Source organism: Lissotriton vulgaris, chromosome 5, assembly GCF_964263255.1.
Source record: "Lissotriton vulgaris chromosome 5, aLisVul1.2, whole genome shotgun sequence".
NCBI classification, from domain to species: Eukaryota; Metazoa; Chordata; class Amphibia; order Caudata; family Salamandridae; genus Lissotriton; species Lissotriton vulgaris.
In genome coordinates this window covers 1,873,532,561-1,873,548,983 of record NC_141693.1, presented here as the reverse complement: position 1 = coordinate 1,873,548,983, position 16,423 = coordinate 1,873,532,561, and the positions used below count along the sequence as shown (strand labels likewise).

The following is a 16,423-nucleotide window of genomic DNA, read 5'->3' as shown; positions in this document are numbered from 1 at the left end:
ACGCAGAGGTCCAATGTCAGGCAATACAGATTGCTGCTTCCTATTTACCATAAAGATTGGTGTTTCCTGCTCCTTTATCTAACTGCAAAGTGAGGGACATTTGCAAGGTGAACATGGTGACAAGATTACTGTGGCGTGCACAGCGCGTGACAGAGAAGGCGGCAAGAGGTAGGATGTTTTCTAAGACAACATTTAAATAGTGAAATACAAATATTCAAAATATATCCGCAGCCAGGAAAGTAAAAAAAATGTGGCATTCTGCTATTTTGAAGCTTGATGGAAACAAATATTTGAATCGGATCAAAACAAACCATTAATCTTTACTTCTGTGATGTGCAAATGATAAATACGTGCTGTAAATCGATTTCCACACATGGAGCATCCCTACTAAGTGTGTTTGTGAGGTAAGTCTGAACTCATGCTTGTGCAGCACCTGACACAAGTCAAGATTGCCCTCCAGCTACCCCCTACTGTCCCGATGTGATGACCTCTGTGTTCTCTGTCGCCTCCTTTCTGTGTAACCATGGAGGCCACTGACAAGAAAAAGCAAAAATATACCCCAGGCTCTTGTAGAAAACTGCTAGCACCTTTCTTTCTTTTACTCGCTCACAAACAAACCTCCGTTTTTAGAGTTTAGCTGAAAAAAAAAATACCAACCGGTATCAATACAGTATCACCTCTGTCCTGCAGCTCTAGTCCACCATCTTTAGGTCTGAAGGTGTCACCTCTGTCCTCCAGCTCTAGTCTACCATCTTCAAGCCTGAAGGTGTCAAATCTGTCCTGCAGCTCTAGTCCACCATCTTTAAGTCTGAAGGTGTCACCTCTGTCCTCCAGCTCTAGTTCACCATCTTTAGGTCTGAAGGTGTCACCTCTGTCCTGCAGCTCTAGTCCACCATCTTCAAGCCTGAAGGTGCCACCTCTGTCCTCCAGCTCTAGTCCACCATCTTCAAGCCTGCAGGTGTCAACTCTGTCCTGCAGCTGTAGACCACCATCTTCAGGTCTGAAGGTGTCACCTCTGTCTTAAAGCTTTAGTCCACCATCTTCAAGTCTGAAGGTGTCGCCTCTGTCCCGCAGCTCTAGTTCACCATCCCTAAGCCTGACGGTATCACCTCTGTCCTGCAGCTCTAGTCCACCATCTTCAAGCCTGAAGGTGTCACCTCTGTCCTGCAGCTGTAGACCACCATCTTCAAGTCTGAAGGTGTCGCCTCTGTCCCGCAGCTCTAGTTCACCATCCCTAAGCCTGACGGTGTCACCTCTGTCCTGCAGCTCTAGTCCACCATCTTTAGGTCTGAAGGGGTCACCTCTGTCCTGCAGCTCTAGTCCACCATCTTCAAACTTGAAGGTCTCACCTGTATTCTGCAGCTCTAGTCCACCATCTTAAAGTCAGATGATGTCAACTGCATCCTGCAGCTCTAGGCTATCAGTTTTAAGTCTGACGGGCTCACCTCTGTCCTGTCGCTCTAGTCCACCATCATAAGCCTGAAGGGGTCACCTCTGTCCTGCAGCTCTAGTCCACCATCATAAGCCTGAAGGGGTCACCTCTGTCCTGCAGCTCTAGTCCACCATCTTCAAGCCTGAAGGTGTCACATCTGCCCTGCAGCTCTAGATCACCATCGGGTTAAGTTTGCGCATTACAAGACATCCATTCATTCATTCAGATCTGAAGGTGTCACCTCTGTCTTAAAGCTCTAGTCCACCATCTTCAAGTCTGAAGGCATCACCTCTGTCCTGCAGCTCTGGACCACCATTTCATGCCTCACCTACATCCAGCAACTGCAGTCCATCATCATCAGGCCCAAAAGTCTCTATCCTACAGCTCCAGTCCACCATTTTCAAGTCTGAGGGTCTCTATCCTGCAACACCAGTCCATCATCTAAGTCTGAATGTCTCACCTGTATTCAATAACCGCAGTCCTTCATCTTCAAGTCTGAAGGCGTTACCTGCATCCCGCAGCTCCACTATCATCATCATGCCTGAAGGCTTCACCTCTACCCTATACAACTGCGGATCCCCTGCTACAAGCCTGAAAAATCGTACTATAAAAATTGGCCATTGGACTTGGACCTACGTACTGTGTTTTTCTTCTGGTACTGTTTGGAAATACTTTCCAGAGGATGTCCTTCTAAAAAGGAAGTCAATGTCAGGAAAAACAATGATGCTTTTGGAAGGAGCCACCTTCAGGATGGTCATCTACAGCCAGATCTGGAATACTATCTTCAAGTATTATACAGGAATGGAATATCTGCAAATGAATTACACGCCAGTGCAATGTACTTATGTGCTCTATGCCAATGAACAACAATAGTATGCATCAATGCACCGTAAGACAGTGCATCATAATGCAATGACTTGTATGCAAAGGTACTTCACAGCAACACCAATGCATTACAGTTCAATATGCTACAGGCCAACATATTAAAAATCAGCAGATCATATGCCACTGCTTATCCATCAACATACTATATCCCAGCACTTTATGCTCCAGGGACATACAATCACAAATAATTAAATATTAAATGCTGTCCTAACGATTATACATTTCCCTTAACAATTACACTGCTTGAAGTATATTTTTTGTCAGACTCACATTGTAATTGTCATTTGTTGTAAAGTAGATAAAAAATGTGGACACTGACAACCAACACTTTAGGTACATGTTTTGTTAACTTGATAATAGCTAGATTCATGATTTAAAAATCAACTATAAACACACAATGTAGGAATGTATGCAGTTGTAAATTTATAACCCACGCCTACCATGGACGCATTAAGGACGACAACCCAAGGAAGTATCCAATTGTTTATAAGAGCCAGGCAGGTAGGCAGACAAACAGGCAGGCAGGCAGGCAGGCAGGCAGGCAGGCAGGCAGGCAGGCAGACAGGCAGACAGACAGACAGACAGGCAGACAGGCAGGCAGGCAGGCAGGCAGGCAGGCAGCCGACATTTCAGTGTGTTTAATGCTTCTCGAGTAAATGTGCCTTCGGTTTCATCCTGAATTGCATGAGAGCCACATCGGTATTTATGTCTGTCGAGAATTTGTTTGAGATCCAGAGAACACTGAACTATCTTCTGATTTCTTTCTATGGCCGTGTTGTCTCCAGTTTGGTGATGCCCTGCTACTTCGGTAGCACTGGTCGCCACAGGTGGTTAGTTTCCAGGACAGGTATGTTAATGTATTGATTGCAGGAGCAGCCCATATAGGTAAGAGCTGTGGGGCGAGGTTGGGGAGAACTCGGCAGAAGACTATGAGTGAAAATTAAATAAATAATACATTTCCCTTCGTCATGTGTCGCGTCCCCCACCCCGCTCCACTGCTCTTACCTGCACGGGACGCTCCTCATTGATTGATTAACATTGAATTGGGTAACAATAAACATCTGTTATTTAGCGCCAAGATGCCCACAGGTGAAAATGTGCCTTACAAATACAAATATTATGTTATCCTAAAGGCCTTATAGGTGAAGTAGCTGGTCCTGGAGAGAACACAGGCCAGTGAGGTTCCTTCAGACTCCTGATATGTTCCGTACTGTGTTTCTGGGGGGCTGTTCAGCCTCTGTCCAGGTTGGAGAGGTGCCAGCCTCCCACTGTTGCTCTGAAATTGGCTTGTACAGGAGAGGATTACATTCCTTCATCCGGGAAACCTGGTACCATTCCGTATTGGTTTTCCTGGAAATGTGCTCTTCTTAGCCAAGGGAATTTGTGTTGTCTGCCAGCTGGGTGGTGAAGCTGTCAAGGCTTGTTCCAGAGAACCAGGCTTGAATCTATGGTTACTTGGAGCTGCTCACAAGCAGGAGAAATCCAGACATCCCTGGTTGAGCTTCAGGTGTGTGCTTGACATCCAACTCTAGATGACTTTGAGACATGACTGGAGCTGCTAAACGTCATCGTTTAAGGAGATTTGGAGGTAGAGTTGTGTGTGCTTGACGTATTGATTGTGTTCACGTCCAAGGGGTTCCATGTAGACTTTGCAATAATGGGGGAAGACGATGGACCGCGGCGGCACTCGGTAGGAAAAATGGATGTTCTGAATATTATGAATATTACTGCGCCATTTAACATTTTAAAATGTTGTAAAATGTAAATAGAATGTAAATCCCTAGTTCGCTGTAAGCAAATGCTCTAAATGCTAATGAGGTATTCTAACAACTTGTTTTTTTATAAAGTATTTCGCACCGCAATTCGACACAAAAAAGGTGTAACTATTAACAAGTTTAATGGTTCACAGCGTATCCACGAATGCGCCATAAGGCAATGAATAATACACCAATATAATATCCTAATGCATTGGAATTATGAGACAATGCAGGACCAAATTATGTTCTATCGCTGGCAGAAATATGTTGCAAGGAAGGCGCAAACAATATGCTGCATGTCCTGCGAATAAATGCAAATTATACTGCCACTCTATAGGGCTATTCTACAGCTATTATGATAATTCAACACTTAAAAAATAACAGTACGGATTTCAACGTTTCTAAAATACAGTTTCTTAAGAAAGGGACGAAATTTTATTCACCACAAGAAATTAATGTTTATTTTTCTTGCATGAGAGCAGAGGAGACTTTCTGGAGCGCGAGGCACACTTCTTTTATTCTACATCTCTTACTTTTGCATTATAGCTGGGAAGTGAAGACGTGGTCCATGAGTGCCAGATTCAATCAATCAATCAATCACAGGCATTTATATAGCGCACTACTTACCCGGAGGGTCTCAAGGCGCTAGGGGGGGGGGGGGGGGGGAGTGCTGCTACTGCTCGAATAGCCAGGTCTTGAGCTTCTTCCTGAAGGAGAGGTGGTCTTGGGTCAGGCGCAGGTCGGTCGGTAGGGAGTTCCAGGTCTTGGCGGCCAGGTAGGAGAAGGACCTTCCTCCTGTTGTCGTTCTTCGGATGCGGGGGACGGCGGCGAGGGCGTGGCTGGCTGATCGGAGATGTCGTTTGGGAGCGTAGAAGTTGATGCGGTTGTTGAGGTAGCTAGGGCCTTGATCGTGTAGGGCTTTGTGTGCGTGGGTGAGGAGGCGGAAGGTGATTCTTTTGTTGACGGGGAGCCAATGCAGGTCTCTCAGATGTCCGGAGATGTGGCTGTGTCGTGGGATGTAGAGGATGAGTCTGGCTGAGGCGTTCTGGATGCGCTGGAGTCTCTAATTCTAAGTTTTTCTGGCTAGCCACACGAGATGAAATCCACGTACAATAAATCCTTTAGAATGGTTATCTAGGAACTGTGACGAGGAACAAATATCCTATCTCATCATGGATACTCTTGCGTTATTACGTGTTTTATGTACAGATTAGACCTGGGAGTGAAATTCCACTCTGCTCATGGAGTATTTCCCACTCCACTTAAAAGCACGAGTTCCGAAAACCTCCACAGCGCGTTTTTTTCTTCGTTCACACTTGTCAACGTTAAGTTGATGAGCGCGAGCAAGTAAAATCTTACTCCAGACCACCTCCCAGCGAGATTTCTCAACACTGGTCACAGATGGTCGCTATCGCTCACGTTGAGAAACCTTCCGTTCACGTTGAGGAAGCTGCCCCGCTCGAGCAGCAGAAAGAAGCAGTGCACTCTTGCGCTGTGTGTGGTGCAGTGTGCTGATTTTACAGCGTGGAAGAAATACCTGCCACCAAAAATCAGCATGAACAGCTCGATGTAACGCACTCCGCGGACTATGGAATTCTGCGTAGCGCGGCTGAGTTTTTTAGTCACTTCGTAGAGTTCCGCATAGCGAAACTAGCGGAACTCTTCCCAGGCCAAGTATATTGGTGTACCAGGCTTATTCTGTGTTTGAACCAAGCTTTTTCTGCAACCTGCTCTTATACAACAATTCATACCACACTTGACATTTATCATTCCTAAGCAATGTAAATAGTAGGTGTTGCCATTACCCAGTTTCTGAATCAGGCTTCCACCAGCTTTAAAACGTCTTCAAAACGTGTTGTGTTTTTTGTTTCTTACATAGAATAAAATACAAGTGATCGCTTAAATATAACATTAAACATGTGAAAATTGACCAGGGCCGACAAGTCATTTTTCACATGAACAATGCTATGTTTAGGCAGTGTGTATAGTGTCAGTTGCAGCACTGCATTTCAATGTAATCAATAACCGTTCAGTAACCCTGGGCACCAAACTCCACTCCGCTGGCGGAGTTTGTGGAATTTTGCATACTCCGCGTTTCTCGGATAACGCGAAGTTCCTGCAGAACTTCCGACTCTGCAGCGGAGCGGAGTTCAAATCCGGACCATCCCCCCTCGGCAGCACGGGACACTGCAATAAGGTAAGTGCAGTTTTATTTTACTTTAATTTTACATTTTATTTTAAAAATATTTGTTGTGGGGGTGGGAGGCGTGGAGCAGAGCTCCACTGAGTTTTTGGCCAAGTCTGTAGAGCTCCGCATAGAGCTACTTCACCTGCTACGCCCTGGCTTACTATTCAGCCATTTTAGTTAAACGCACAGTTATTTTTTGTATGCTACAGATTGCTGCACCGATTGTAGATTATGTTATAAAGCCATAATTGTGATGAACGTTTTGGATCACTCACAACATTTCAGTGGTTCCAGCTGTATGTCAATGCGGTATGCGCCAGTTAATGATGCACTAAAAGTGCTCATGAAGTAAATGACTATACGAATATATATTATGTGCTGCAGGGCAGTGCAGGGTCTGGGGTCTTGGATGTTGCTGGCCCTCTGAACTTCTGAGAAGACACATAAAAATCCACACGTCTCACCCACAGTACAGATGTACCCATAGAAACCCATGTGTAGCAGGTGTACGCCGTATTCTTCTTCCCTTACTCACCTTCACCAGACAGACGCTCTGCAGCACAGGCTGCCACTCAAAACCAGGGGTGTATTGGAAATTGAGTACCCAGGCTTTGAAATCCGTTCTTCGATAACAGCCAGAGAAGGCGTTGGTGAAGAAACTGAGTGCATACACCTCCACCCTACAAGAGGCGGCACAATGCATAGTGATCTACTGTACAAACGTGTTCATTCACACACTCATCCAAAACATCAGTTTGGTTCCTGTAAATAACCTTGTTTGAGAACACAGACCTACCTCTGAAAATCCACCCTTGAGAACGAACAAACGTGTGCAGGGCGGGCTGCCCTGGTCTACAGAGGTCCTGACCTTAATGACAATAGTTAGTAGTTAATATAGTGCTGGCTCCTGCAGTTCTGTCATTCCATACTACTGAGGATAGCGTGTTGATATTACCCGTTGAACAGAGTTAAATCTGCTCGACTCAGGACAGTGGTGTACAGTGGATCGAGCACGCGGCCTAAATATGTCACTTAGAGCCTGGTTACGAGCTTGGCAGATGGGTTGCTCCATCACAAACATGACGGAGTTCCATTATGTTCCATTGGATGTTATGGATCTCCTAATACGGTAGGCGGGCTATCCATCAAGTTTGCGATGGAGTAACTCGGCTGCCAAACTCTTACTCAGGCTCCTAGTGTCTGCCGCAACCATCCCTGCGACCATATGTTTTATGAGCTTCCAGAAAACCCCATCTGTTCACAAGAAAGTTCCACCAAAATATATCCAAAAATATGCTCTCTTCACTCACATATCCCTCATTATTAAACGTACGGGCTCTTAGCATAAGTGCAGCACAATTGGAATAACACATATAGCAAACTAACTTTATTCTCATTTCTCTCTCTTTTCCCTCCTGAGCACAACTTGGCTCTAAAAGCTGTACATTTTTGAGGTTTTAGATAAAACAACAAAATTATATATCTTGAAAAGACAGAGAAATTCAGAAGGAAAAAATGATATACAAGTAGAAGAAGGAGATGGTCTACACATGGGAGAAGAATTTACCAAGCTGTAGTGGAAAGCATATTCTTAGAAAAGGATATTCATGCTGTGATGTCTCTCAACATCTGATTATGAGATAAACATAGAAAATACAGAAGTGTAGGCTCGCCAGAAAACAGGGTATCAACTAATACGACTAAAGTTTTCAAATCCAAACCGAGGATCACAAGAGAAATAAACAAAATATACTATAAACACAGTTAAAGACTAGAAAACCATAGATTGTTAATAACTCTAAGTGGCCATTGCCTATTTTGTAAACTACTTTTGGATTAGAAAATGTTTTTATGTTTAATTTCAAATCTTTTCCCTTTGACTCCAAGATTGGTTTACTTAAATTACTTTAAATTATCAAAGAGATGAGAAGTTTAGACTCAATCAACAAAACATTAACCATCTTAGTATCAGGAAGTAGTTGTAAACCCAGCAGATAAAGGTGGGCTTTGGCTCTCACCGCTGGTGGATACCATGGCAGCGCAGCTCAAAAACATTTTAAATGCAGCGACAGATCAAAAATGTAGACGAATGATGAAACTTAAGAACATCAAGGTGTTGTCCAAAAGGCTTTCCACGCGTATTCAGCCAAGGCTAGATTCAGATTTTCAATTGTTCTACTAATGTACATCACTTGAAAGAATCATAGTGGACACCTAATGCCTTACTGCGGTGCAACCAACTGCTGGTAAACAAAAGATTACTACACCCACCTTTCATACGCCTTGGCAGTTTCTTAAACACGCATGTGTGCAGCATGCGGGAAAGTTTTGAGAACCCTTAAATCTTTGGAAGAAATGGTTGCGACTCCCACTCTGTTGACTATTGACTTGCAAAGCAGGCCAATTTCTTTTGCTACTAAATAAGTTTTAATGGTGATTATAACACCCTGACCCCCTCCGTCCACTTCCAAGCATCATAGTCAAACCCCTAACCCCTTTAAAATAAGATAATGATGTATTGGTCTTCAATTTTTGAAAAATAACATCCATGCAGTTAAGGCGTCTGACTAGTTTTGGCAAATCTAGTCAGACGCCGCAACCGCCTGAACGTATTTTGAATGGCTGAACACGGCTCAATATGACTAGGTATATTTAAAGGAAACGGTTCTGCTAATACCGCATAGAGGGTTTAATCTTTATCGTCTTGCAACGCATCATACATGATCCATAGACTGAAAGCATGTCTGTATAAGGAACAACTGATGTACAATTTTTCTTTTTTAAGAATTGAAGACAAATACATAATTGTCTAGAAGGTGTTTGAATAAAGAATTATAATAACTAAGAAAATTGCCTCTCGATTCATCTGTTCGTGATCTAATAGCAATTTGCCTTTACTCAAGTTTTTATTTGAGGTTGCCTCTATTGTGTTCCCGAAAAATTCTCTATTACCAACTTCTAAACACCCATTCCAATGACAAACCCCCTCACCTCATCCTCACCTCATTCTGAACCACGATCCCTGTGACCCTTGCCCTCTGACCATGCCTTTACGAGCCCACGTAACAAGTGATACCCCTTTACCTAATCCCACCATCGCACAGACCATGTTTAAAGTACAAATCCTAAAGAGTCTTACACAAATGCACCACAACGTGGAATCATTTCTTGACGCCATCTCCCACAACTCTTCGAACATCAGAAACTTATTTTCTCATCTGAACCATCACTTCACCTCTTAATCCTTCACTCTTCACTCTTCCATCTATATATTCTCACGTCGGAGTAGATGACTAGACAGGGGGGATGGATAGATATCAGACTTGCTTCACTCCTACCAGGCTGAGGGTCACCCCTAGCACAAGCGCCAATAGATATATGTTTTGTGTTAAGTGTTGCACGGTAGAGAGACAGGGACGCTCAGGCATATGGGCCCTTCGAAAAAACTGTAAAAACCAGCAGCTAAACCACATGGGCTGGGGTCCCTGTATGAGCACACGCGACGAGGTTTACATGTTACATGTCATGTTGTAAATGTGAAAAATACCAATAAAAATATTTAGGAAAAAAAAAGAACCTCTGTGAGTAAAGATGAGTACAAAAAACAATCCGAAATACCACAGTATCTGTAAGTTGTCCATCAGCCGTCACCACAGCACCAGCTGCTGCAACATCAGCACCACCCAATCCTGTGAACTCCTCGTTACTCAACCCTTTGGTCCAAGCATCCACAGTTATGTTCATATTTCCAGATTTATTATTCACTAGTTGATATTTTCCGCCTGTATTTCCTTCATGATCACAGTTAAGCACGGCTCCACCCAAGGTGACCATGTAGAGCGAATCGGCTCTTATTTTGGGTACCTGATTGCCACACATTCATGTTCGTCTAAGTTTAACAGCATTGGATGTGTTACCGCCATCTTATGTGGATTTACATCTGGATCTTGGATACACATAATACAACCAGGCTTTATGACTGAAGACAAACAGTTCGCATATGTTTGCAATTTTTTTTTTTTTAGAAAGACATGAAAGTTTAGTGAATGCTACAGATGTGGTTGTAGAAAATGTAATTTGTTATTTTTAAATGATGGCTATTATATCAGCATAGCAAAATATCCTATTTTTGTGACTGGGTCACCGATTCTTACACAATATACCCTATGGTATGCGGCATGTTTACTTTTGATTAATGGACTATTTAGTTGGAGGGAATAGATAATAAATATTTTTTACTTGCTTTTATTAAGAATTTGCACAGTCTGGTACATTACATGTCTTCACATATGTTAACTGCACAGTAAGAAGGGACATGTAGCATCTCACATACAACAATAGAGTGCATAAGCACCCATCTTTTTGACCAATATTACAAGTCAGAGATACCGTCTCAATAATGTCATGTACAATGTTTAGGCAGCTTAGACACATAGAGTGCATTATTTCCGGAATGTAACCACTCAGAGGAAACATATAAACCATCAACGGTGGTAGCAGCAAATATTGCGGGTTGTGAAGTACTGGATAATAATGCCTATGGATTACTTGTATGATACAAAGTACTGTCAAGCTGACGTGTTGCCATATGCTGATCAGTAGGTCAATGCTAAGCACAACTCAGCTTTCCATCTGAGGCGGATAACAGCGTGTGAGTAAAGTGAGTAGTACCTTGTGACGTTACTTAAAGTACAGCAAAAGTATGGTATGTAGTTATCAATACGTTTGCAAAGGTTATCTATGTCATTCCGCTGCTTCCTACTTGCTTAAAGGTCTGCAAGCCTAGGGTAGAGGATGTGGCCTAATGGCTAGGGTGGTCGATCTCAAATTTGGGGAACCGGATCGACTCTCGGCAAAGACGCTCAACGTCCTGTGAACCTGGGCAAATCACTTAATCTCCCCATGCCTAACAAAAATGAATGTGTCCTTGTGTAACGCAACTGGTGCTGGTGTAAAGCGTTCTGATACCGTTGGGTCAAATTTGCGCTATATAATGTGTGTATGAATGTTGCTGTACCTATTTTTGGTTACACCTCAAAGAAAGGGAACAGTATGTTTTTGAAACACAAATTATTAAACATTACTACAACCTCTCAATGAATTGTCTTCTGGTTGGTCAAGTATTTTCTTCAGATTTTGATCTGGTTATGAGGGTTGCGAAGTTTTTATTATGCAACCCTAGCTTTGCATAATTTCCGACAATGTGGCTTAACGCAATTTGCAAAGTTTCCCGCTTACCCATCCTGTACGCCCAAGGGTAGATTTTCCCCACATTAGATCTCACACATGCAGCAAATGCCTCAGCCTTTGGTCTCACTCTCTTTTAATCTTAAAACAGGCAGATGGAAGCAATGAGATCAGCGTATTGTACATGATTGGGTACCTTGCAGGATTGATCCTTGCAGGCGAATTGCTGTTTGCAAAGGGAGTGGACATCAGATGGCACTTGCATACAAAATAGTGAACATATAACATGTGAAATGAAAAGCTCTCCACTTGTATTTTTCTCTCAAAACCCTAATCGTTAAGAAATTGTCAAACTGTGTGTATTTTTTTTATAGCTTTTACAATAAAAGCAAGAATTTTCGATGAAAAAATTGCCGCACTATAACACCTTCCTTTTGTTTACCTAGAACAGACATTTTATTTTGCTTTGGGTCACTGGATACGCAGAATTGGCCTTTTGATCAATTCTTTTTTTTAAACTGGCTCTTTTATGACTTATTTTCTTTTGAGAACATCTGAGGCTAAACCAAGATTCATTTGGAACCGAATACATTACAGTGTTGTTTAAAATAGACAATCCATCACCCTTCTTTTCCCGGATATTTAAAACATTAAGTAGAAGTTTTGAAAATACTGGAGTTCTATTATTTTCTTCAGTGAGAGAGTCATTGTACGTGTGGCCCCGATACATTTTAGCGGACTCGTCATCCTCATGCAAAAAAAAATCCATTCATACCTACATAAACCCATGCACATATGGAGGGGATCTGGGTCCGCCCTCTTCATCCATTTGTCTGTTCAACTGTCACTCACATTGTGCCTCCTTCTGCCACAGCATACAGCAGTAGATCAGCTCAATTCAGCCATTGGCTCTCTTGCACTGTGAGATACCCATCTGTATATGAAGAAGTGGGCTGAAGTGCCAGAGCTTGGAGGCCAATACTCTAATGTACCAAAGTATTTTTTCTTCCAATTGTAATCTTTTTAAGCTCTCCTTCTGTTTATATTAGGTCCTCAAGTAACAGTAATACAAAGCAAGTAGCACTTTTTCTTTGAACCAATAAAGTATATGTCCATATGATGTGCATTACAACAAAATAACTTTTCTAGACAATTGGTACAACTGTGGGCTAGTAACCACCGTGTGGTTCTGTTAAAGTTATATGTGATGGTTATTTACTTTTTTAATTAAAAGTTGTATTGCAAGCATATGGCCACCATGCTCATACAGTCAGATTTTTTTCTTTTATTGTTTCTACTTTTTGGGTTTGTGGCATGTGCTTACAAATGAAAACAGCAAAAAACACAGTTGATGGACAGAATGCAGAACAATGTCTTACATTAACCCCAGTACAAAGATCTGGGCGTAAATCCATCGTTTTTTGCACTCCACACCACCTCAGTTCAGACATGGCCATATGCAGATCAGCCTTGACCCTGTGCCTCATGGGAACAGTCCAGCCCGAACTACCAAGCCATGTCTTTCCTAGACCGGAATCAAGCATCCAAGGACCGGTTTCTGACTATCAGCCTTCTTCAGCCTGGATAGCTTGACTCCAGTGATGTGGAGATCCTGGACTGTTCCCACGAGGCACAGGGTCAAGGCTGATTTGCATATAGCCAGTGTCTGACCTAGGGTGGTGTGGAGTGCAAAAAAACGATGGATTTAGGCCCAGATCTTTGTACTGGGGTGAATGTAAGACATTGTTCTGCATTCTGTCCATCAACTGTGTTTTTTGCAATTTTCACCCAGAGTGTACTGGGTATACTCAGACGTGAGTCCCAGGCTCTCCACATCACTGGAGTCAAGCTATCCAGGCTGAAGAAGGCTGATAGCCAGAAACCGGTCCTTGGATGCTTGATTCCGGTCTAGGAAAGACATGGCTTGGTAGTTCGGGCTGGACTGTTCCCATGAGGCATAGGGTCAAGCCTGATTTGCATATAGCCAGTGTCTGACCTATGGTGGTGTGGAGTGCAAAAAAACGATGGATTTAGGCCCAGATCTTTGTACTGGGGTGAATGTAAGACATTGTTCTGCATTCTGTCCATCAACTGTGTTTTTTACAAATGAAAACAAGCATTTGCAATGCGTCTCACATTTACGAGAGTTTAAGCTATTGTAATTTACAATGGCAATAGCTCAAACTCTTGTAAATACGAGACCTATTTCACTTCAAAGACGCAGTCTCATTGTCCGGGTCCAGGACTGCTTGGAAGTGAAAGCGCACATGGCGAGGAAAGTATGTTGTGCCTGCAGTAGGAGCAACCCATGAAAAAAAAGAGTGCTTACAAACTAAATAAGAAATACCGTGTCTCAACAGAAGTACAAGGCCAGTCGCCATGGGAGGTTACAAATGCAGACAAGGTGGTACCAAGGAGGGACTAACAAACCTATTAACGAATCAGAAGCCAGCATTTACTAAGGACTATGACACAAGCCAATGACAAATATGGGCGGAGAGTAGGGTGGGGGCTTCACTCCACTACTGCGTGACTCGCAGAGCAGCGCATGCGCTCCCGAGGCTCGACCTAAAAATTCACATTTTTAGGTCTGCAGATGCAGCAAGTTAGGGCCGTAGATGTAGAAAGTTTTCTGGATATGTAATAATAGTCATGATGTGAATTTACACATATCAGAACCTTTCAACTAGGGATTTTTTTTCGAAAACCAGATAGGTTTGTTTCCATCAAGGACACTTTTTTGGACGAACAAACAAGTCTTCCCTTCCTCACTACAGACTCTCTTTCCCACACAGAGTGCTTGGTTGTAACATGGCGATCTGAAAATGACCATAAAGACACAACAAAACAGAGCGCATCAGTCAATATCCCAGGTTCATCTTTCTTGTGTTCTTTACTTTGGATCCATCTCAGGCACGCCCTCCCTCCACCACAATGTGCACACGTAAAACATCAGAGGCCCCACATTCGATTTATTGAATTTAGAACTTACAGTGTGTTTGCTGGGCGCGGTCGCCCCACGCGTGGCTTCCGTCTGTGATGTCACTGTAAGAAAAAAATAAACCTGTTAGACTTTTTTCTTTCGGGTGAGTACACTATTATATATATATATATATATATTCATCCAGGCAGCACTTTCAATGAGATAAAAACATTTTCTTACGGTGCTCTAAATGGGGCGTGGCCTAAGATGCATACCTAGGAATCCTAGGTGTAGCCTATGTAAATACGCCCATGGCTCAAAACAGAACTACAATCCTCTGATTCCATAGCATGCAGCTCGACCAGTCTTTCCGTTCTTGCTTTGAGACATCTCATATAAAGGATATAAGCATAAAACAAGCCAGATTTATTGTATCAGATACATGCATAACAATGACTGTGGTGAATAATTTGAATTCAAAATGTTTCAGGTCTGAAAATAGGACTCTGAATAAAGCATTATGACTGGGCAGACAGGACTGTTAGAAACGTACCTGCCTCCAGCCTCAACTCAAGGCGTCACAATCGTGGCCCATTATAACCCTCCCCCACAGTCTGGACTCACACTGATACCTAGCGAGAACTCAGTTCACACCAGTCACTTTTCAAGAACAATATGCTGTATGCAAAATATCCAGAAACATACCATACTGTAAAATGCAAACACTCTTAGGGAATGCAAGAATAAGTAAAACATGTGAAATGTAAATAGAAACTCCATCCTCTACATAAATTTCGTTAACTTTTTTTACCGCTATTGTTCAGAAATTGATCTGTGTTTATTCCTGTAAAGTTAGAGACATGAGTGTACGGCCCGATAGGGACCCATTTAAAGGTCCGTTTTTAGGTTGAGCCTGGGCAGCGCATGCGCTGCCCTGCAAGGCATGCTGTATTAGAGTATGGACTTAAAGCTCCACCCACTCGGCATCCATATTTTTCATTGGGTTGTCTCATTGTCTTTTGTAAAAGCTGGCTTCTGATTCGTTAATAGGCTTGTTAGTCCCTCTTTAGTACCTCCCTCATCTTCAATCGTGTCCTCCAATGAAGACTGGCCCTTTTACTTCGTTTGTTATACGGTACGTCTTATTTCGTCTAAAAGCACTATTTTCTTTAATGAGTTTCTCCTACTGCAGGAACGACATGCTTTCCTGCAACGTTCAGCATGCCATATATGCTTTCACTTTCCAAGCAGCCCGGGACATGAAGGCTGGAGTTCTTACATGCGAGCGAGAACACCCGAGTCTGTGTGAACACGAAGTTTGGAGTTTGTAGGTGTGAACATGGATGTCCAAGTCTTTCTGTAAACACGAAGGCTGGAGTCCATATGTGTGAGAATTAACACCCAAGTCTGTATTAACACGAAGGCTGGAGTCCGTATTTGTGAGCATGAACGCCCGAGCCTGTGTGAACAAGAAGCAGGGATGCACTCAGGTGCGCAACACCCATTGGGCTCGCGGGGCTTTAGCCCCCCCACCCCACCGCGCCGTGTGTCAGCCCGGGGGAGAGACAGCTTCGCAGGCTGGAAAGCATCAAATTGCAGCCGCACCGGAGTACTTAACAGGTGTATAAAAGACCATTTACTTGCAAATGAGGCTTTTGTTGTGAGTTCACCCCTTCTTACAGCCACTCTGTCCGTGGTGGAAGAATTAGCCACCCCCAAAATATTTTCCAGCCCCCCTGAAATGTGTCTCCGCCTGGACGCACTGGTAACTCAAAGAGGCTGTGGTAATTTTCTCGGACCAGACCCATCTGAAGCACTGCCCCGCCCAGGGAGGCTGGAAATGATTGCTTGCTGCTTTTGTCACTGAGGAAAGATATTGCAGCACTGCTGCAAAACCGGCGCCCAGTAACAAAGCCGGCCTCCTCCGCTGCAAAACCGACCTCCACAATTCCACACTACCAGGAAAATGCCCACTGCCCAGTAAGACCAGTCCGGTCCTGCCACAAAGGCTTTTGGGGTAGCATTTCACATATTCATACATGCTTTTGTGA

The 16,423-nt window shown here is 43.3% G+C and overlaps 1 protein-coding gene across 3 annotated transcripts in view; it reads right to left on the bottom strand.

The window, feature by feature from the left end:
* The window catches only part of THRA (thyroid hormone receptor alpha), a 789,997-nt gene that overhangs the window by 443,608 nt on the left and 329,966 nt on the right, over positions 1 to 16,423 (bottom strand). For 2 of the 3 annotated variants that reach the window (XM_086924372.1, XM_086924373.1), the window contains exon 3: positions 14,442 to 14,494. The exons of the other annotated variant lie outside the window; for it this stretch is intronic. The gene's annotated coding sequence lies outside the window, so the exon portion shown is untranslated. The remainder of the gene's footprint in view (positions 1 to 14,441; positions 14,495 to 16,423) is intronic. 3 annotated transcript variants of the gene reach the window in all.